Below are 22,095 nucleotides of genomic sequence, written 5' to 3'. Positions count from 1 at the left end.
CTGTGACTCCAGCTGGCCTCCTGAGGTGCGAAGGCACCGGCGCCAGCCCCTGGGAGCCCTGACACACAGATCCATCTCCAGTCAGTGATCAGCTCTCGGGGTCTGCAGGAATTATCCTCCTTGGGTTAGGCCCAGTCGGCACCACCTTGGTGTGGTGCACACGCCGGGCTTCAATGCCCACAGCATCTTGGTGCCCACGAAATACACTGCAACTACAGCGAGTGCCCATGGTGTCCTCCAAAGCCCTGATAACACAAGAAGGTCATCACCGCCGACAGATGCTGCTCTGAGCCATGCACAGGGCAGAGGGGTAGCATCACGCCCTGCCCACAAGAGGGGCCAGCACCCCTGTCCCCTTGGGTGGGCTCATCTCAGGACCGAGCCCCGGCCTCGACTTCACCACAACATAGCAGGGAGAGAACGACGGCTGCGAGAGCACAGGCGATGCCTAAAGCCTCTCCTCACAGCCTGTGTTACTCCTCAGGCCCTGCGCTTCCCGGGGCTGCATTCCAAGGGTGCCCCGTGGCTTCTTGTCACTGTGAGCTTCGCGCTCCCAAGACTCGGCCAGCCCCGGTGGCTCCAGGGGCCACCAGCACAGTCCACTGTCATAGCCACAATGTGCAGTGGCACGGCTGGAATTCCCACTGGAACAGGGCTGAGAAAGACAACACAGCTCAGATGTAAGCCACCCGAGAAAGAACATCTGTCATTGTGAAGAGAGGTGACCACTGTCACCTGCAGCGGACAACCCGGTCCTGCCAGGCTGGCCACACCCAGGTAACTTTAAACCCAGCTCTTCCCTGATCTCACTGTGAACACAACTGTTCTAAAAACAATCTCTATTAATTTTTAAAAGAATTTTAAAGGTCAGCTGTCAAACATCAGCAAGAAGGTGGAAAACCATGTTCACCGAACAAAGGCTCCCGCTGTGTCCTGGGGCTGCAGGCGAGCCTCTGCTGTGATGGCAAGTGGCACGTGGGCCTGGCTCCAGTGGCCGTGGCAGCACCCAAGAGACGTTTGTTCAAGGGCTGGTTTAAAAATTAACTGCCTGGCCAGTGTGCATGGCAACTCCATCATCCCAGCCCTCTGGGAGGCTGAGGCAGGAGGACCACAAGTTCAAGGCCAGCCTGGGCAACTTAGCAAGACCATGTCTCAAAAATGAGAAAAAGCTGGAGGGTGTAGAACAGTGTGAAGGCCCTGGGTCTGAGTGAAAAAAGAAAAGGCATCCCCTGCCCACTGTAGGGCACAGGAAAGCATCATGGTTCAGCCCACCGTCGCTCTTCCTTCCCCACTGGTCCCAAGGAGGGCGTCCCCTGGGTCACATCCCAGCTGCTGTCCGGGTGCCCCCACAGGCGGTGCCCTCCCCACCGCTCCCCTCACAAGGGTAAAGAAGCAAAGGTGGTGGAGCCCAGAGCCCCTGAGCTGCACTCAGCCATGGCGAATACTACTGGCTCTAGGGGATATCTGGCAGATGTCCCCAAACCACCCTGGGCACCCCGCACCTGCTCCAGGAGAGGTCCTGCCTCACCACAGCAGGCTTGGGTTTGAGATGCTCAGTAGCATCAAATTGAAGGATTACATTTAGGCGGGTCTGGGCAGGTTAGGTAACTCAGTGGCACAAGCTCCTGCCTGGCAAGTGTAAGATCCTACGTTTGATTCCTGGTACCAAAAACAAACCAAAAAAAGTTTAGACTAAGTTGGACCAATCAGCAAGCTCAAATTTGGACCAATCACAAGTCTTGAATACAGGCCAATGATTGGTTCAAATATGAACTGATTGCAAGCTCAGCTCGGGACCAACCAGCAGGCTCCAATGTGGACCAATCACAGGCCTGTGGCCGCTATATAAGCCGCACTCCCCCCACATCTCAGGTCAGTCTGGAGGACACACTCTGGCGTGCTGGTCTTCCTGTGCTGCTGCTGCTGCTGCTGCTGCTGCTGCTGCTGCTGCTGCTGCTGCTGCTGCTGCTGCTGCACTGTGGATGCCTCACCCCACCTAGCTCTCCAGGTCTCACTATCATCTTCGGGTCCTTATGCTGGGTAGTCAGGCCAGACCAGTAGCTAAAGACCGGTGGACCCCAGGACTTGTTATCCTGGAGGCAGGCCAGAGCCCAACAGCAGAGATCAGTGGCTGCTGAGGACCATGTGCACCAAGCAGAGGCACCAACCAGGTCAGATTTGGGCACCTCGGCCAAACGCCCACTCCTTACACACCAGCAGGAGGTCAGGCTGGACACCTAGATCTTAAGCTGCCCAAGGAACTCCAGCCTGGCCCCAAGGCCACGCACACCTTGCCCCTCACAGAATGAAGCTGGCTGGGGACCTCTGTGACCTGCGGACACTGATTCTGGGCACAACAGCAGGGTCTCTCTAGAGGTCAGGATGTCTAGAAGACCTCACAGAGTAAGATGTACAGGCATAGGGCGGCCGGGGCACCTGGCCCAGGCAGCTGGCGCGGGCATCTTCCCGCACTCGCACAGGCACCGAGGGCAAAGCCCATGTGTGTCCTGGCTCCCAGGATCTCTGGTCGCCACCCACCACGACCCTGGTGCATGCAGAGGGTCTCCAGAGGTCTGTGCTGCCTCTACCAGCTCAGGACTGAACCCAGTGCCCTGAACTCTGCACGGCCCCAAGGTAGAGGGCACAACACAGGTAGAGCAGAGGACACAGGAGCTGCAAGGACAGGTTCCCACATCATGGGCTCCCTGTTCTCTTCCCAGACCTGCTGCCTCCTGGGGTCCTGGCCGCCCACCACCCTCTCCTCACCAGCGTCTGCCCTCCTGAAACCGCCCCGCTTCTACTTCCACTTTCCCCGTGCCAGCATCAGCAGGAGGAACACAGCAAGTCACGAGTCCGACACCACTCACACGGCTCAGGAAGCACTGCAGCCCCGGGGAGCAGGGCACTGCTCCCCAGCTTCCCAGCTCTTACTTGGACCCCACCTTCCTTAGGACCCCCGTGACATTACAGTCCCGGCTCAGACGCGTCATATACTTGGCCCAGGGCCTTTGCACAGAGCTGTACCCACAGTTTTTTTTATATTTTACTTTGAGACAAGATGCCGCTAAATCACTAAGTTACCCAGCTGGGCTAGACTGTCTAGCATCCTGCCTCAGCCTCCCGGATAATAAGAGTCATGCTCATGTTATAGGGAAGGATCCTTCCCTCCTCGCACATGGGGATCTTGAGGCCCTCGTGGACTGCCCCAAGGCTGGAAGGCTTTGTTTGGCACTAGGTAATCAATCCCCTATGTCTCCAGAGGCCACAAGTCTGCCCCCTGAAGGCACCCACAGACTGGCTGCTGCCAATGACCTGCGTTCAGACACATGGGGCCCTTCCCAGTGGGGGCTTCCCTTGCATGGTCGGCTCCCAGGTACACTGGCCCATCGGCACTACACTGGGTCCCACGGACACAGGCACTTGAACATGGCACTGGACCCAACTGTCCCTATGCAGACCTGAGCCCAGGCTCTGCCTCTGTCTGCCCATGCCCTGTGTGGCTTACCTGTCGTGGCTCAGGAAGTCAAGAAGACAGTGACTTCGACCTTCGGGGCTGCCACTGCCTCAGCCATGACTCTGTTTCCCTGCTGACCCTGCCCCAAGGACCCAGTCTCCAGCTCTGCCAGACAATGTCCCACAGACTCAGTGCCAAAGGGGACACAGGAGGCCTCACAGGACGGCACAGGTCCTCACAGGACCACAGCACCAGGCACGAGTGGGTGAGAGGTGTATACCCCACCATGACGCTATGTTTGATCCATTGTGTCACCTTGAGAAGCTTAGACGGCTAATAAGCCACTCCACACGGGGCCAGGGGCCTCCCTTGTAAATACCGTCACCCTGTGCAGGTAGATGAGGCGAGTGTCACACTCACCCGAGGTCAACAGCCTGCATGTAATGTAAGGACTCACTCTCTCCCCTTGTGCTCTTGCTTTTGCTGGCTCTTGCTGCCATGGACTGTTGTCCCTGGGCCATGCCAAACTGCGCCGATTAAACCTTTCCTTCCTTAATTCTGGGTGTCAGGTATTTTGTCTCAGCAACAAGAGAAAAGTACCTAAGACAGGTGGCTTGAGACCCCAACTCACTTCCACCAAAGCCTCATAACTGCCCAAGAGCCCATTTCAGAAGCTGCAGTATGGGTGTGTATACGTGCACACGCACACGCACTCATGCGCGCGCACACACACACACACACACACACGGTAACCCCGGTCCCAAAACCCAGACATAATACACACACAGTGTCACAAAGAGCCCCAGACCCAGACGCGACCCCTGACCCCAGCCCTGGCTGCGGCACAGCAGGAACCACAGAACTGTACCCGTCCTGCTCTTGGCCAGGTGCCCCAGGCCGCTGGGAACCTCAGCCCTGGTCCACAGCAACGCTGCAGGCTATTTTAGGCATGACAAGGAGCTTTGTTAGTGCTGGTGGGTTTTCTCCTGCCAGCCAAAGCTATGTTATCAAAAAACAAGAATGTGATACCTCTCCCCGCAGCTGCATCTGATCAGAGCCACACCGTAGCCCTCAGTGCCTTGCCAGCCAGGGGGGTGAGAAAGGGGCCAGCAGGGAGAATTCAGGCTTCGGGAATGTTCTCTGAATCCAATAATTCAGCCCCTAACTCACCAATAGGTCAGGCTGTCTCTGCAAGTCAGGTGACATAGGAAGGTGACAGGACAGGAGAAGAGGCAGCTCACTCCCTCTCCCAATCCCACACTGCAACTAAACCAATCTATGAGGATGGGTCGGCCACCAGAGACCCCAAAGCCAAGGGGCCCCGTGAAGACCGTGGAGGGAAGAGGACCCCATAAGTCTAAGTCGTACCCCTACTCACCACCACACCTGGAAGCCCTGTCAGATGGGACACCCTAGGAAAGCAGGGTGCAGCACACACAGAGGAGCCAGGCTGGGTGGGAGACCCTGCAATAAATCTGGCCTAGCACCAGCCCCGCCTGCTGTGCACTGCTGCTGGGGCAGAACAATTTGCCTGCTGGAAAGGGGAAGCCAGCTGAGAGGTGCGGAAGGGGCAGCAGAACTGCTCCCTCACCCCGCGGAGCCTAGAGAGGCAGTCGCGTGACCTCCGGGAAGAGGAGGGTGGGGGGACGCGGGCCAGAGCAGCTGCGAGCTAGGAAGTCCCCAGAAGAGGCAGTGTCATCCGTCTGGAAAGAACAGGGCCAGGCCTGCCTGCTTCTTCCAACTGCGCGCATCAGAGTATGTGTATGTACATGTGTACAAGCGTGTACATGTGTATGTGCAAGTGTGGGTCCAGGTGCCTCTGTGTGTGTGTGTGTGTGTGTGTGTGTGTGTGTGTGTGTGTGTGTAAATGACAGGTAGGTGGAATCAATCAGCCCTCTGGTTCCCTCATGCAAAGAGTCTGTTCCCAGCACAGCTTCGGCCTGGAGAGTGAGGTCACAGAGGGCAACCTACAGTCCTGGGTCCACAGCAGCTGCAGAACCCCAAGTCTCTGACACCCTGAGTACGTGGGGCAGCTGGCTGGGACATCTTAGTGCATAGGGTGGGGGAGGCCAGGGGCTCTGCAGGGACCCACTGAGTTCTATAGCATATGCAGTGGGACTGAGGCAATGTGAATGTTTATGCATTTTTAAACTATTAAAGCAAAAGACACGTTGCCATGGGCCCCTTCGCCAAGCTCTCACTCCATCGTCCTGGCCGCTTTCTGCAGCAGTTCTGGAGTCCTCTTTCCTGAGGGACTTTAGCTGCATGGCCCTGGCCACCTCAGTGTCCCAAATCCATTCAAACATAGCCTGTGAGTACTCATTTCGACTTTGGGGAAAAGCCAGAAGCCACAGGGCGCAGATTCGGTGAGGAAGTGGGTAGAGAGCGCGTCGCGTTCCTCCGAGCCCGCCTCCTGCTGGATGCACTTGGCGGCAGCACCCACTGTATTTCCGATCAGGCCCTGTGAAGACACTTGGGCAAGAGGAGTCCAGAGCTACTGAGAATGACCACGGTGGGATGGCTGTATCTGAAGTGGGCAGGAGGACTTTAAGGACAGATCTGTGGCAATGTGTCCTTTAGTACAGTAAGCTCCTAAAATGTAAACATTCACTGTATTCTGATCACACACTGTACCTAGGAAACTCAGAGAACAGAGACCCACAGCCCTTCTCCAGTGTCCCCCCAAGCCCCTTTCTTCAGAGTCTAAACCCAGAAAGCCCAGCACAGCAGGGACCACTGGAGACCCCTCAGCACTCGAACCTCTCTGGGGACACACAGGCCCAGGTACCACCTGCAACTCCAGGCTCCCAGAGTCCTCTACAGCGGCCATCCCCCATCCTCAGCTGTCCTCGAGGCCAGGTCTGTGCCCTGCAATCCTGTTCCCACCCCAGTGGCTGCCAGGCAAGGAGAAACCGGGGATCCGCTGTCACCAAGAACCCCAGGAAAAGTGATCGGAATCTTATCTGAAATCAAATTCTCGAGAATTATTTTCTATCATGAAAACATGGATTTCAAAGCTCTCGGGTTTGTTCCTGACTTTCTGTGGCCGCCGGCCAAGGCCAAGGGGCCCTCTTCTCGGCATTTCACTCGGCAGCAGCCAGCGCACTACAGAAGTCCCACGGGAAGCCGGAACGCTCACCTGAGCCTCACATTTCTTGTGGCAGGAGAACTTGCAGGCTGAAAGAGAAAAAGAGAATGCGAGTGCGTCAGGCGGCCCCAGCAGCCACAGCTTTTTCTTTCTTCCCGTACTGAGGCCTGCACCTCTGCACCGCACTACATTCCCAGCCCTCTTTCATTTTTTATGTTGAGCCAGATCTCTCTGAGTTACCAAGCTGAGCTCAAACTTGTATCCCCCTGCCTCAGCCTCCCAGAGTCAGCAATGCTTTCTACATCTCCAAACACCCTGGCTCATTAAGAAAATCCAGTGTGGGCCGGGGAGATGGCTCAGTGGATTAAGCGCTTCCCTGGCAAACACAACGGCCTGAGTTCAATCCCCAGTTCCACCAAAAAAAAAAAAAGTTCAGTGTGAAAGGTCCCATGCGCAGCCTGTCCCCAACAAAAACAATTTTTTGCTGGCTTTTTTTTTCTGTGAGTGAGTGTGTGTGTGTGTGTGTGTGTGTGTGTGTGTGTGTTTTGAGACAGGGTCTCATTAGGTATCCTAGCCTGGCCTTAAACTCACAGAGATCCTTGCTTCAGCCTCCCAAGTATTGGGCTTACAGGCCCGCCACCACATCCACTGACAAAAACAATTTAGCACTTGAGACACAAGGCAGAGGAGGGAGAGAAGCCTGGACCACGCTGCTGGGCAGGAGTCCAGCTCCGCACCACAGGGTGTGCTTGGCGTGTATGAGACCCAGGCTTCAGACCCCAACGCCAAAACAATGAGGAAGAACTGCTCCACCAGCAACAGCGCTGCCCGCCCAGATGGAACTCTCCAGGGCAGGGTCTTCGGAAGCCGGGACTGTTCAGCGTGACGCAGCCGAGCTGGCCCCTCATGGAGATGGGCGAGCTGGAGCCGGAGAAACCTTTCCTGCTGGCCTGGAAATTAGATTTGGGCCAAGAAGAGAGATAGACACCAGGCACTTCCAGGCGTGAAGAAGTCCCTGCTTGGCCCCCTGTGCTGCGTCCACTCCCTTGGGGACACACTCCCAACTGAATGCCCACAGGAGCGCATGAACTGCACGGCACGGCCTCGTTGCAGCCCAACCATGAAGGCACAGGCGGCACGAGCTCACAGCGTCCCTCAGTCTCGGCCGCGCCCGCCCACACTGCCGAGCACCGAGCACCAAGTTCCTCCAGCACAGGCAGGAATGGCCCCCGAAGGCTCCCGGGAGTGGGGGAGAATCATCTTCAGCAAGTCCAGCAGCGTCCGGGAGCAGAATTCCAGCAGGTTCCGAGCTATCGGCTCCGTCACACCAGGAAAACCAACTGTACTGCGGAAGCTCTGACTTCCGGGATGACACTGAGCCCCTGCGCCCCAAGGACCCCGCTTGACCCCCAGGGCTCACGGAACAGCTCCTCCATCCTTCCTCTTCTCAGTGGGCGAGGAATCTGATCCTCCTCAAGACAAACACCGCTGGAGCGTCCCCACCTGGCCCCCCCAAGGGCCACAGATCCCTCGCTTTTTCCAATCTTGGAAGATTCATCCTTGGCCATCCTTAATCCCCAAATCCAAAATCTTAAAATACTCCAAAATCTAAAATTTGTTGAGCATCATATGCCAGATCTTGCAGCAAATTTTGGACAGCAGATTCTCAGATTAGACATGAAAATCTGGGCCACCTGGAATTTTACAAAGGGGGCCTCCTGTCCCCATTGCTTCCCCTCAGGTCCTGACCAACATCTTCCTGTCTCAGCCCCACATCTGCCCACAGCTGGTGAGCAAGGAGCCCATGCTCCCAGCTCTGTTCCTCTGCTAAGATGGTCTTGGAGGGTCCCAGGAAAACAGCCGGCACCTGTGACCTGCACAACAGAGCCTGACGCAAAGGCACACACCTCCAAAACCTGGGGGCTGAGGCAGGAAGATCCAAGCTCAAGGCCGGTCTGGACAACGTAACAAGATCTTGTCTCAAGGTAAGTAAAGGGGCCTGGGAGTGCAGCTCAATCCCGGGTGCCAGGGTGACAGAACAAGCAGACAGCGGGCACAGGGCTGGACCAACGCTGTCACCAGCCACCCTGGCTACAGACACCACTGACACAGACCACGACCTTCCCCAGAGCCCTGTCCTCCTGCCATGGGGCTCTCCGCATCACCATCCGCAACACCATCTGCGTCACACTGAGTGCCCAGGACCCTCAGGCCCTCAGTCCTCGGCCTCCAGACCTGCGCTGCAGAGCCCCTCCCACGCTACACTTTGTAGTCTCCATGAAGCTGTCCTAATGGCACAGAAGAATTGTTAATTTTAGTCAGCCTGGTCCCAGGTAAATGCCCCAATGCCAACACCCCTCTGTGACATCTGGGAGCCGCTGGGCACTTCCTGTACCAGAACCGGGTGCAGGGCAGCGACAGCCAGCAGCCACGCCATGGTTTCCATCTGAACAAACTCCGGCAGACAAAATGCGGTTATTCATCAGCGAGCGGCGTTCGCTTCTCAGTAAGTGAGCTGTCTGCCACACACGCCACTGGCCAGGCTGGAGATTTCATCTGGAAATTAGACTTTGGGGAGACTTGTGTCCCAAAGCAGGAGCCTGACAACTGCTAGGGCTTTCCTGAGAAAATCACAAGGACGCTTAGCTCCTATGGGGTTCCTGCCGGGGTATGAGAAAGGCCCCAACATCTGGCGGTCGGCACTGCGTCACAGGCCAGGAATTTCCTAACGACCAGGGAGCAACATTAACTGCTTCATAAAGAGACTCGAGGTGCAGCGGCTCCAATAAAACAGAAAGGAAGCCAGGCATGGGGCGCACACTCGCAAACCCAGGGCTCTGCACACACGCTGGAAGCAGAGGCCAGTGTCTGCAGCACAAGCGCCCATCGTGCCCCAAGAACCGCACCTGCACCCCCTTCCCTCCCAGGGCATCCTGCGCCCAATCCCAGCTTACTATCTTATCCACACAGATCTCAGTCATAGCTGGGCATACTAACACATGCCTGGGATCCCAGCATTTGGAAAGCTGAGGCAGGACTGTTGTGAGTTCAAGGCCAACCTGGCCCACATATTGAGACCCCATCTCCAGAGAAACCAACCAAACTGCCGGCTGGGCTTGTGTGCTATCACAGAAGATCCAGAATACGGGCAAGCGCTACTAACGTGCTTCCTTTGCCAGCCGCCTCTACACCGGCACAAGCTCGCCTTCCAGCACCCCTCCAGCAAACAGGCATGAGGGCGGCCCTGTGCAGAGGCGGCAGGCAGAGGCACTGAGCCCACAGAGGCCCACTCTTCTCCCTGCCTCTGAAACAGTCACCTGTAATTTTTATATTAACATACCAGGGGCTTATTTACTGTCTCTGTTTCCATTTCTAGCCCAGCAAGCAGTGCTGGGGAGGGGCCCCATCCACAGAGCTCTCGGGGCCCTGAGACCCCGCAGGGAGGCAGCCATTGTGTAGTGGCAGTACCAACCCTGTGAGTCTCTTGGGGCGGGGACCCAGTCCTAATGGAGGGGAAATCATGGACACTGCAGGGTCCTGCCTCAGGGAAAGACCCCCAAAGAGGAAGCAGCTCATCCAGGGGTGCAGTCCACTCAGACGGGGTCCTGGGGGGCAGAGTGGAGTGGAGCCCAGCACACTGGCCAGGCCACCCTTCCTGAGAAGACCTATCTTGGCTCCTCCCTGCCTGGCCCAGCCACAGTGCCAGGGGTACCTGCCACAGGCTTTGGGTACTTTGGGCTGCTTGTCCCTAGAGCAGAAGACACCTTCTCCTTCCATCCCACAAAGGCCAGCCAGAGGCACAGACAGGAAGTCACCTGTTAGGGTGGCCGGGTGGAGGGTCAGTGGGGCCCAGTGGAGCTCGCTTCCGTGATGTCTGGTGGGCCCGGGCAGGTGGCCTTGTGGTCTACTATGGTCCCCAGCCCTCCCTGCAGATACTGCTCCCCTGCTCTGCTTCCCGGCCGCCCTGAATGGAGCAGGTGTGATCCATGACACCGGTTCGCTGTTGTACTCCTGCCCTGGAACCAGTGACCATGGACTGAACCCCAGGGCCCAAGACCATGAGTCTCCTCCTCGGAGCTGTAGGTGTCAGGTACCATGTCTAGCACCAGGAGAATGACTGACAGACCACCCTGCACCATGGAGCTGGCCTGCGGAAAGGGGATGACGACGTAGGAGGCCACAATTGGCCACCAGCCTGGCTCCACACCCATCGCAGGCAGCTGGACTGAGAGGCTCACGGAGCCTGCAGGCAAAAGCTCTTCTGTGCTGGGGGCTGCGTCTGGGGCCGACACTCACTGTGGCAGTTAACAAACCTGTGTGAGGAGCTACAGTGGTGTGGGGAGCCCTGTGCCCAGACCGGAGAGGCCAGGAGGTGCCAAGCAAATAGCATCGATGACATGCATTTCGGTCCCCTGACCATGACATCGGGTCAGAATTGGAAAAGTGGAAGTAGAAAAAGAAGCACACAGAACATCCTGTGGATGCTGAGGGAGTCCAGCAGCTCAGAGCAAACGAACCACACAACCTCTGCGCCACGAGCCAAAATTAGCCAAGAAGAAACTGAACGGAAAGGGGAGCTCTCAAATGTATACAGTGGAAAGAAAAAGGATGATCTTCTGGTTTTTTCAGAGGTTTCAGAGGTAAGAACCCATAAAAAAAAAAAAAAAGGAAATCTAGCCAAGATTTTGCCTAATACACCATTTTAGAAATATTTAGTATTTCTAATGTAAAGTCATAGACACCAAGAAGAAAAAGAAGGGAGGGCAGGTGGAGGCAGGCGTGGAGCACACACCTGTAATCCCAGGACTCTGAGAGGCTGAGCAGGGGAGCTCCAGGTCAACGCCAGTGTGGGTGATGCAAGGATCACACCTTGTATCAAAAATACAAATAGCTCCTTTTTTTCAAAAAGAGCTGGGGATATGGCTCAGGGTGAAGGTCTTGGGTTGAATCTCCAGGACCACAAAAAAGTAAAAGGATTAGAAAATTAATTATTTCAATGCCCGGAGGAAGCCAGGCATAGTGGTGCATGCCTGTAATCCTAGCACTCGGGAGGCTGAGGCAGGAGGGTCGCCATGCCAGGGCTACAGAGTGAGACTGGGCCTCAAAAAACAAGATAAAAACAACAGACAGGGCTCCTGGCAGCTGCTGCAAGGGATCCTGTCTGAGCGGCTCCACAGGCAGACATGGTTCCAGGTTGTCCTGGAAACACTGTTCTTCTCAATGTTTTCCTGCGCCCTAGAGCCCAGGCCACGGGCTGCTCCACACATTATTTACCCAGTCAAGAAAGAGCGCCTTGCATCTGGCAGTGTCCCTGTGTCCTGAGCCCCTCAGGCTCTGCCTCCAGAGAGGAGCGCTCTGTGACCTCCCGCTTGGGGTCACTCACTCCAGGACAGGGACCGCTCAGGCTCAGAGACCCGCATGCTCCTGTGGGTGCCCTGTGCACAGGCTCGAAGCAGCAAACACTACGGAATCGTCTTTGGGGTGCACTAAGGACCAAACCCCGAACTTCTGCACTGAGCTACATCCCTGGCTCACGTTTTACTTCTCATGCTGAGACGAGGTCTTATTAAGATGCTAGGTTACCTGGGCTGGATGCAAACCAGTTAAACACAACCTGCAGCTAGGTGTAGTGGACACCCCTGGATCGCAGCACTCGGGGAGGCTGAGGCTGGAGGTCCACAAGCGTGAGCCCAGCCTGGCTGATGTCGGGAGACTGCCTCACAATAAAAAAGACCGGGTATGGTGGCGCATGCTGTAATCATCCCAGAAGGCTGAGGCAGGAGGAGCACCTCAAGTCTAAGGCCAGCCTTGGCTTCGTAGAGGGGCCAAGGCCAACTTGAGCTACACAGTGAGACCCTGACTCAAGAAATGAAAAAGAAATTTTTTTAATTACAAATTTTAAAAAACAAAACGTAAGCTCTGAGCAGAGGCTCTCGCTCCAACCCTGAGGAAAAAGAAAGAAGGGAGGGAGAAAGCAACGAGGCGGAGAAAGAGCCATAGGATGACCAACTGGGGGCACGAATCAAAATCAACTGAGCAAAAAAAATTAAAAAAAAAAAAATTGATCGAGCAATGATCAACCGTCCTCTAATCGAGGCAGCAGCAAGCGCCACAGCCAAACACCTCCCAAAGCTCTGCCTACTGGGACAGGAGGCCACTGGGGACATTCCTTATCCAAAATGAAACTGCCACCCATCTGCACCCACCTCACTTCCTTACATGGCAAGCCAGGGCCTTGTGGTTTCCTGGAGGAGTCAGGTCAGCCACACAGGAGCTGGGAACCCACGCTCTCTCCTGCCAGAGTGCAGCCTGGAAGGTGGCACTCAGCACCCCACAGGCCCAGGCCACAACCCAGAGCCTGCGGCCCCACAGGACACCGAGCTCCAGAGAGCTTGGGCGATGGATGGGGATGGCCAGGCCCTTCTGTAGAGCCAGGTCTCAGGGTCTGGGTGCGGCCATCAAGGGGTTTCTCGGAGCCCATCATCTGACTGACTTCCCAACCACCTGGAGCCACCATCTTGCTAAGAGTCCCGGCTAAATCGCCCGCAGCAGGATAAGCCCAGAGCAGGTACCCAGCTCCCCAGGGCTGTTGTACCCAGCTCCCCAGGGCCCACAGCCACACCCTCTGTTCTGCTCAGAACAAAAGCTCCTCCTGTCTGAGTGTCACATCTCCCTCCAGATAAGATAACAGTGGGCCAGAGCACAAGCCAGAGCCACGTTCTCACTGTGTCCTCACAGCAGGATGGATCCTGCAAAGTCCTGAGTCATCGGCGTCACACCAGGGCCAGGGCAGGGGGGCGGGCCCGTGGCGACTGCACATCCCAGGTCAGGACCCAGAGGTGGTCCCAGGAGCTCTTCAGCCCACGTTCAGCCAGGGTCACCAGAGGGCCTGGGCACAGCCACAGTGAGGCCGCCCGGCCCACCGTCACCACTGCCAGCTGGTCTGGGTGTCCGCTCTCCCAAGGCCACCCTGCCCTGGCTCCTTCCTTCCATACCGGCAGGGCCTGCAGCTGGCTTGGACATCACCTCAACCACCACGCCAGGAGGCCTGGCCACGCCAGGTGGGCTTGCTCCAGGCCCCAACAGGAAGCCAGCCTCACTCATGACCCTCGGCCCAGTCACCTTAGCCAAGGACACATGTAGGACAAGAGCTTTTGGGGACCACCAAGGCTGCATCAAGACAGGAGGGGTAGGGCACTGCACGGCTGGGGCTCTGTTAGGACCAGGGCGACCATCAGGTCTGGGTGGGTACCTGGGAGCCAGCGCAGGGCAGCAGGCACCCACCACACGCTTGGAGCCCATGTACAGAAGGTGGTGGCAACAAGGAACACACAGCTGCCTTCCCACCCCGGTGTGGGCTCTGCCTCGGACAGGCTCCCAGGAGTCCCCCACAGGACCATCATGCCTCAGCTTCCTCCTACACCTGAGGGAACTTCTGCCAGGTGACCCAGAGAAGGAAGGGAGAAGCAGGTCCCAACACCACAGAACTCAGCAAATTTGCCACAAGAAGTCAGGCATGGTGGTACACACCTATAATCTTAGCACTCCGAGACTGAGACAAAAGGATCAAGGCAAGTTCAAGGCCAGCCTGGGCTACACAGCAAGACACTGTACCAAAAACCAAAACCAAACAAAGCTGAGTCTAGCCACTGCAGGACACCAGGAGCGAATGCAAGGTCAGGTGGCCGTCCCCTCCAGGGTGAGCGGCTCTGTCCCCTCAGCGACCTCACAGTCTGTGAACACAGCGGGCCATGCCCAGGACAGCCGGGATGGAGGGGGCGGGAGAGGGAAATTCCGAGGCTCCACTCTGGGAAACTCCCCCAGTCTGTTTTGATTCTGCTATTTGTTTGTGTCTTGTGGGCTGTGGGCCCAGCTTGCGGGACAGCCTCAAGCGAGAAGATGCGCTTACCTCGGCACGAAAGCCCCTGGCCGTCGATGAGCGCTTTGCAAACTCCGCAGGCTTTGGATTTTTTAAAAGCCTTTTTCTTAAAATTGTGCAGACTCTCAGTAAATTCTTCAGGCTGGCGAGAGAAAGGGAGAGACGGTCAGCTCTTTGGTTCATTTCTGCTTCTCTCTTCGGCCCCTCAGGAGCTCATAAATCTAGCAGCGTCTGCAGAACAACTCGAGCAGGAACTTTACAGAGCACACAGAGCAGAGCCAGCCCAGCGACGAGCAGTGCCCTGGCGGGTGAGCCCCGAGCGGCCGCAGCGCCACCGGCCCGCCGCGGGGCACCAGAGCGGCTTCCTCCCTCCCTGCCCCTCCCCCACGCCAGCCACACGGCTCTGAACCAGATGCAGAGAGCGCGACTCCGCGCGGCGGTGGCACCAAATCCCCACTCAGTGCCTGGGCCTGCGTGGGTCACGCGCTCAACACACGTCAGACCCGCCCAGGATGTGCGTGCCGCCACCTGTTACTGCTGGGCTCAGCATGGACTGGGGAAGAGTTCATTATGTCCATGAAAGACCTGAATCTATTCAGCTTTAAAAAAAAAAAAAAATCTTTTATTTATTAATTTGGTACAAGGTCTTGCTACACAGCTTTGATCCTCCCGTCTCAGCCTCCCAGCATTAGGATTACAGGCATACACCACCATGCTTGGTTTTTGGGACCGGCACCGCATGCAGCACGGGGGATGGAACTTGGGTCCTTGCACTTGGCCAAGCAGGCGCTTAGACTGCCACGCTATCTCCCCAGCCCAAGGGGCAAAGACTTCTGGACACGATCAAAGAACTCAACCCAGACAAACCCTTGATGCTGCGGCCAGGGAGTGCACCTTTCTCCCAAGTACCTTTAGGGACCTAAAACAAGTCTAAATAAATTCCAAAGTGCGTAAGTCCTACCAAAAATCTGCTCTGACCACAAAAGGAAATCTCTGGGAAATCCCCAAATATTTTGCAAACTAAACAAGCACTTGTAAACAACCCACGGGCTACCCAGTATAGCCCACGGCATACTATTTCGTGGCAAGCTGGGTTTATGCAACAAATGCAGGCTTGGGGAAATGTTTAAAAAAAAAAAAATCAGCCAATAAAGAAGAGAAAAGTTCTTGATCCACACAGAAATACCACCAACAAAACGTGGTGGTGCGCACCTGTAATCCCAGAACTCAGGCTGGGGCAGCAGCAGGCTTCCAAGCTTAAAAACTGCCTGAGTGACTCAGAAACTTGGTGAGACCCTATCTCAGGAAAAAAAAAAAAAAAAAAGTTTGGGATGTAGCTCCAGGCGAAAGTCCTGGGTTCAATCCTCAATTCTGGTTAAAGGGGGAAAACAAAAGCCCCGATAAATAAGAATAGAAAGGAACTTCCTCAACTTGATAAAGTAAATCTATGAAAAAGCCAGCAAACACCATACCCCTTGATAACAGACAATGCTGTCCTTCAGGACAGGCGGGGGCTGAGGCCAGCGCCTCTACTTCCCAGCACTGCCGCTTCCACCCAGCACCAGAGAGGGAAAGGAAATCCAACGGGAAGTAAAACCAGCAGGGGACAGCCCAGATGCTCCTCTGCGAAGCCAGACCTGATGAGCTCCACAAAAAGCTCCTGGAACTGACCCGCGGGCGCAGCAAAGCTAACAGGAATGAGGCCAGAATCCAAACACGACTCACTCCAGAAATGATTCTCGGGCCTTGCTACGCAAGGTCCTCAGTTCAATCCCCCAGTACCAAAAAAAAAAAAAAAAAAAAAAGGAAAAAGAAAAAAGAAATGATTTTTGGAAACAGTAGCCCTTTTTAAAAGACCCTAAATAGGGCCGGCCAGATAGCTCAGCAGATTAAAACTCCTGCTTAGGCAGACACAGGGAACCAGGGTTCAGTACTCGGCATTCTGTGCCAGCCCAGCCCCCCGGGCTCACTGAGACAGTGTCTGAGACTGGACATGGTGGCATGCACCTGTAACCCCAGCGTTTGGGAGGCTGAAAACAGGAATATCATTATGAGTTCTATCTGTGTAGTGAGACCCTGTAGTCTCTGTACTAAATACATAAAAAATAAAATAACCAAAAGACCCTTAAAAATGCTAAATATCTAGGGATCAATTCAAAAAAGGGTGGGAAGGACCTATAAGCCAAGAACTACTACAAAACGAGGACGGGGATGTAGCTCAGCAGCAGAGCACCTGGTAAGTGTGAAGTCGTGAGTTCGATTCCCAATACTGGAAAAAGTATAAACCATTCCTGAAAGAAACTGAAGACCTACACAACTTGGACTCAGGTCAATAATTTCTGACATTGCCAGTTAAACAGAAGACCCAATGCTATTATGGGCTACTGGTCTCTTTTAGAATATTTCGCTGAGTTTACACACCTATAATATTCAATAACGGAACTTTAAAAAAATGGGGTATAACTATAAATGTCCATTTTGTATCTGTGTATTGAAAGTGGTTGGGATAGATATATAGTTGCATTCTCTTAATGAATAGAATGATTTTTTCTAATGGTGTTTGTAAGTAGGATCACAAGTCCGCATCTTGTACAGCATTTAACCACTAAGAAGAATATATGCAGTGTATCATTTGTTGAAACTGTACTTTCGAATTGATTTGAAACTGTCTCATTGCTATATGTTTATCAATAAAACTTTGGAAAAAAAAAAAAAAAAAGACGTGCACAACTGAACAGATGTGAGCGCTAACCAGCTTAGGGAACCCAGGATAACGTGATGGTCCCTTCTTCAATAACCTACAGACTCGAGATACTCTCAGATAAAATCCCAGCAGGATTTTTTTTCCTGGTAGTGAAGACTGAACCGTCGGCCTTCACACTGACCTAAATCCCCAGCACTTTTTTTATTTTTTACTTTGAGACAGGCAACAAGTTGCTAAGGTATACAGACTGGGCTGGACCTTTGAACCCTCTTGCCTCAGCCTCCTGAGTACTGGGGTCACAGGTGTACACCACCAGACCTGCTAACGGCATCGGTTCAACACCCTAACGTGAAAACAGGTCTTTGGTCTAAAAATCCTAACCTGGGTTGTTTTCAGTTCAAATGTACAATTAGGGTCCTAGGAAACTAAAACCAGATGAACACCCTGAACTCTCATTTTCAACAGACCAGATTTCCTGAGATGTAATGACAATCTGTCTTACAGGGCAAGCGCACACTCAGCTTACAACTGCAAGCCTCACCACCACCACCACAAACACACACACACACACACACACACACACACACACACACACACACACACACACACACAGAGCTGGATATCACCGGGGACCAGGCTGACAGCCAGCTCCATAGCCATCCACCCTCCCGCCTGGGCGCACAGGAGCTACTGTTGCCTCGGAGCACCCACCCGAGCCCCCTGCACCACACGCTGAGAGCATCTTCGCCCCACACCAATGAAACCCTCTGCTCTGGATGGGGTGGAGCAAAAACCGCAGGTGACAATTTCCAAGTTCACAGGAGCCTCCGCAGCCTATGCAGCCAAGCCGCACCACACAAGGGCTGTACTCCAAGGACTGGTGCTCACTTAAGGCCATTTCCCCGTCTGCACTATTTCAAGAGATTGTTTTCCCATTTGTTAAGCCTAGATTTAGTTTCTATATTTGTACGTTTGATGTATATAATGACTGCGTTCATCACTGGGACTTAGTGCACAGAGGCTGAGGCAGGAGGATTGCTATGAGCTCAAGGCCAGCCCAGGCTATGTAATTAAATGAAGGCCAGCCTGGGATACATAATTAATTGAAGGCCAGCAGGACTAGACAGCAAGACACTGTCTCAAAACAGAGAAAGAGAAACAGCGCCAGCGTTTTTGGAAGAAAACGTCTTGCACTCAGTGCCCTACAAAAGTAACATAGCCAGGCGTGGTGGCACACGCCTGACTCCCAGCACTTGGGAGGCTGAAGCAGAAAGACTCGAGAGTTCGAGACCAGCCTGGGCTACAAAGTGAGTTCTAGACCAGCCTGTCTCAAAAAGGCAAAATAATAATAATAATAATTATAATAATAATAATAAGCAAGGGAACGGTCCCGCTAGCTACCAAGACAGACCTCAGTGGACACTGCCGTGTCACCCTGTCACCTCCACTCTGCCGCACATGAGGATGTGAAACGTGAGACTCTTCACCCTGTAGCCCTGGAGTGAGGCACAGGGCATCCCGGGTGCACACCCCTCACCGCTAACAGCAGCTGGTATTCAAGAGCCAGGCAGACGCCTCCCTCTGGGGCTGCCCAGCAGAGACTCTATGCCCGCGCCTGTACCTCCCCACGGGCAGGACCCCAGCGCCGTCGCCTTTGTCCTCTGTGCACCCTGCCAAGAAGCCTCAGTCAACATCTGTGCCCCACATGAAGGGCCCACAGTGTGCAGGCCAAGGAGGAATACTGAGACCTTTCATTCCTTACGGACACCTTCGCTGCGGCCCAAGAAGGAGGCACTGTGTCCCCTTCTGGGCCACGGGGCTGGGCCAGGGTGTCCGACGGTCTCCAGGGCACATCTGGACAGAACACGCCTACTGTGAAGGAGACTGCGGGTCGCACAGCCTGGTCTCCACCTGATACCCATTCCTCCCGCGCGGTGCGGGGAGGGGCTGAGTGAGTGGGCTCTGGGCAGCTGGCTTAAAACAGCTAACTAAACGTCAGGAACCTGGCTTTGGAGGGGCAGCGGCGGGCGGTGGGCGGCAGGCGACAGGGCCGCAAGTTGTACAGGACTCCGGGAGGGAGTCAGCAATTCTGAACAGGATACAGCCAGGGCCTGGAGAAACAGCTCTACAAAGCTAGGCGGGAAGTGCTTCCACGCGACCTGCCGCCCACCCGAGTGTCAAGTCATGCAAGGGACTCCCTGCTAAAGGCCTCTGCCCCGGGAGGGGGGTGCAGGGGGCCATCTGGATACCCAGGAGACCTCTGACGGCAGCCGCTGACCCAGACACTGCCCTGCCGGACCTTACTCTTCAATGACCCAGACAGAACTTGCCTACCCCACAATCTGACCCCAGACCCCTGGGACCTGCCGCCCGGGGACCCTCTGCTCCGCACCGCACACACCGTTCCCGCGCTCCAGCGCCAGCCTTTGCCTGCTAAACCCCATGCTGCCCCACGCAGATCAAGTATCTGGCTGACCTATGCACATGTGTGCACTCTTCCAAACTTTGTAAGTTTCCAGGAAAACAAACGCAGTGAGCTAAGCTAGACTTCAACCCAAGGAGGAGGCGGGAGGCTTGCACCCCTTCGTTTGATTCAAAACCAGCGGTTCCACCTGAACCCATGCTGGCGGGAAACTCGGATTATCCGCATCTCGGCACCACCCCGCGCCTTTACCGCTGCGAGGATCAGGCGGAGCAGCGAGCCTGCGCAGTGGCCAGTGTCCCCCGCTTCCATTCCAAAGAAAGAAGCCGGGGAAGGCTGCAGGAGGCGGCTGCGCTGGTGCACCTGGAGGGAGCTCTTCACGGCCCCCACGAGGCAAAGCCGGCTGCCCTTCCCCCCGCCCACGCACGGCCGAGCGTGCAGAGCCCGGCAGGCCAGCTTGCAGGGCAAGAGGACACGCGTGCACAGGGAGACGCGGGCGACGCCCCCCCCCCCGGCCCTGCACCTCCAGCCCGCGCTCACCTGGCGCCGGCGTCTGCGTGCCCCGGCCTCGCGCGCGCCCCTGGCCGGTGGCCCGGCAGTCAGAGCGCGCAGCCGCATGGCCACGCCGCGCGCGCGGAGAAGGCTGAGGTCCCCCGGGCTCGCCGCAGGCAGAGCTGCCCGGAAACGATGGAGCCGGGAGGTCCGTGCTGTCTCCACGGCCGAAACCAGACGCCGGGAACAAAAGCCAGGCGCGAGAGCCGCCCGCGCGCGGCTCGGCATCTGACACGAATTAGCCCTCCTCCCGCCGCCGGGCTGCGCGGCCAGGCACCCGGACGTGGGTGCAGCACCGCCCTCCGCGGGGAGGGGGCTCCCGCGCCATCTGACCCGAGTTACGGGCTTGGCAAGGGGCTCCTCCGCTGAGGGTTTCAAGCCTCCAAGCAGGCGGGCAGAGGCTTCCAGGAATCACAACCCGCGTGCCCCAAGAGTCCACACGTCTGGGCTGTTACCCAGTCGTACCCTGCGTGCACAGCGGGCAGGCTCCCAGGCCCGGCACCACCCCAAGCGTGCGTGAGGGATGCAAAGAAAGTGCTAAGAAAAGTTATTATTTTTCCAATCTGCTGCTGCAAGTAAGAAAAACAGGGGCCTGCCTTGGCTGCAGAAGGGGGTGGCGGGGGGTCGGATCCATCACAGAAAAGGGGTTCAGGAAGGAAAGTAGACCCCCGGAATGCAGGAGGTGAGGGTAAGGGTACCAGGGTGGAGGAACTCAAGGGGTCACTTAGAAACCCTGGGACATGGGCTGTGCCTCTGGAAGTTCTCGAGAAGCCGCCCATCCCTCCTCCGCGGACCTGGGGCTGCAGCCCCCAATCCCTGCAGGAGCTCCTGCAGTTGAGGCCCCTGCGGTGAGCCTGGCTGCTGGCCAGACCCTGAGGAGTTCTAATGGCCCGCCTGGTCCTGCGGACCGCCCACTGGACCTGACGCGGTGGTGCAGTCCGGGTGGGCCCGCAGGGCCTTTACGGCTACCACATGGGAATTCCAGTCAACAACCTCCATCTTCCCATTCCACTTCTGCTGCAAAACTGCACAGAGAACCACAACTGCCTCTCTTGCCGGCCAGCCACTCGGGGTTCCAGGACCTTCACGGGCAAGGAGAGCCCCTGACCCCAAATCCACCCTTACTGGACTCTCTCAGCCCCCAGCACTCGGGATTCCGAGCCTGTGCCTCGGGAGGGACGCACTTTCTCCTGTGCTTTAGTCAAACTCATTTTTGTGGACACTTCCGAGTCATGCGCCCACGTCGGCGCCTCTCCTGGGCAGGAGAGCCCCTGAATCTATACTGCACTTTAGATTCCTCTCTACCTCCCACCCCCCTCCATCCCTCTGCTGGCGCCCAAGTCCTCCCTGGCACCAGGTGCCAGCTGGTGGTCCCACCTGCGCTGTCCCTGCAGGGCCCGTCCTGCCACACACCCCAGGCTTGTGCCCTGGGTTTCTCAGGACTTTGCGGTACCTGCCATTCTCCACCGCCCCAGCCCAGTCATTCTCTCCTCCAGACTCCTGGGAGCCACCAGCCTCTGTCTCCAGCCACTAACATCGATGACCATGTCCCTCATACCCACCTGCCCCCATGTGGGAAGTAAGGAAAAGTAGAGGGTCAGGGGTCTGGGCCAAGCTGGAAGCCAGGACGCTGGCATGGGGTCGCAGCCAGAGCTGCCTCCTCCAGAGCACAGGGATCTGTAACCAAAACCCCACAGTGGACAGGGCTTTCCTCACCCTCTGCCGGCCACAGTGGGTGGGCAGCTGGTTTCTGCCCAGCTTCTGGTTTCGTTTCTACTTAGTTTGCCTGTGCTTCTCCCCGGCCAGAGGCCTCGCCTGGGCTTACACTGACCCTGAAGTTCCTTCTGCAGAGGACCAACCCCGGGAGCTGGCTAGAGCCCGAGGCCAAGGGGAAGCCACCCTGGGGAAGAAAACCCAGACAAGCTGGGAGCACAGAAAAGACTTCACATCCAGGTTCCAGCGGTGCACGGCTGCAGTGTCAGCCCTACAATGGCAG

At 56.1% G+C, this 22,095-nt stretch overlaps 1 protein-coding gene across 3 annotated transcripts in view; it reads right to left on the bottom strand.

Annotated features, from left to right (window-relative positions):
• Positions 1-14,595, bottom strand: part of Tns3 (tensin 3) — a 146,526-nt gene extending 131,931 nt beyond the window's left edge. For 2 of the 3 annotated variants that reach the window (XM_023714376.1, XM_023714380.1), the window contains exons 1-2: positions 14,452-14,589; positions 6,594-6,631 (exon numbers count right to left, since the gene is read on the bottom strand). The gene's annotated coding sequence lies outside the window, so the exon portion shown is untranslated. Of the gene's footprint in view, positions 1-6,593; positions 6,632-14,451 lie in introns of all 3 variants that reach the window. The other variant, XM_023714381.1, reaches the window with a different exon arrangement.
• Between the last annotated feature and the right edge of the window lie 7,500 nt (positions 14,596-22,095).

The sequence above is a fragment of the Octodon degus genome, unplaced genomic scaffold, assembly GCF_000260255.1.
Source record: "Octodon degus isolate 3935 unplaced genomic scaffold, OctDeg1.0 scaffold00035, whole genome shotgun sequence".
In the NCBI taxonomy this organism is placed as follows: Eukaryota; Metazoa; Chordata; class Mammalia; order Rodentia; family Octodontidae; genus Octodon; species Octodon degus.
The sequence above is the reverse complement of the archived record's forward strand: the minus strand, read 5'-3'. Positions and strand labels throughout refer to the sequence as shown.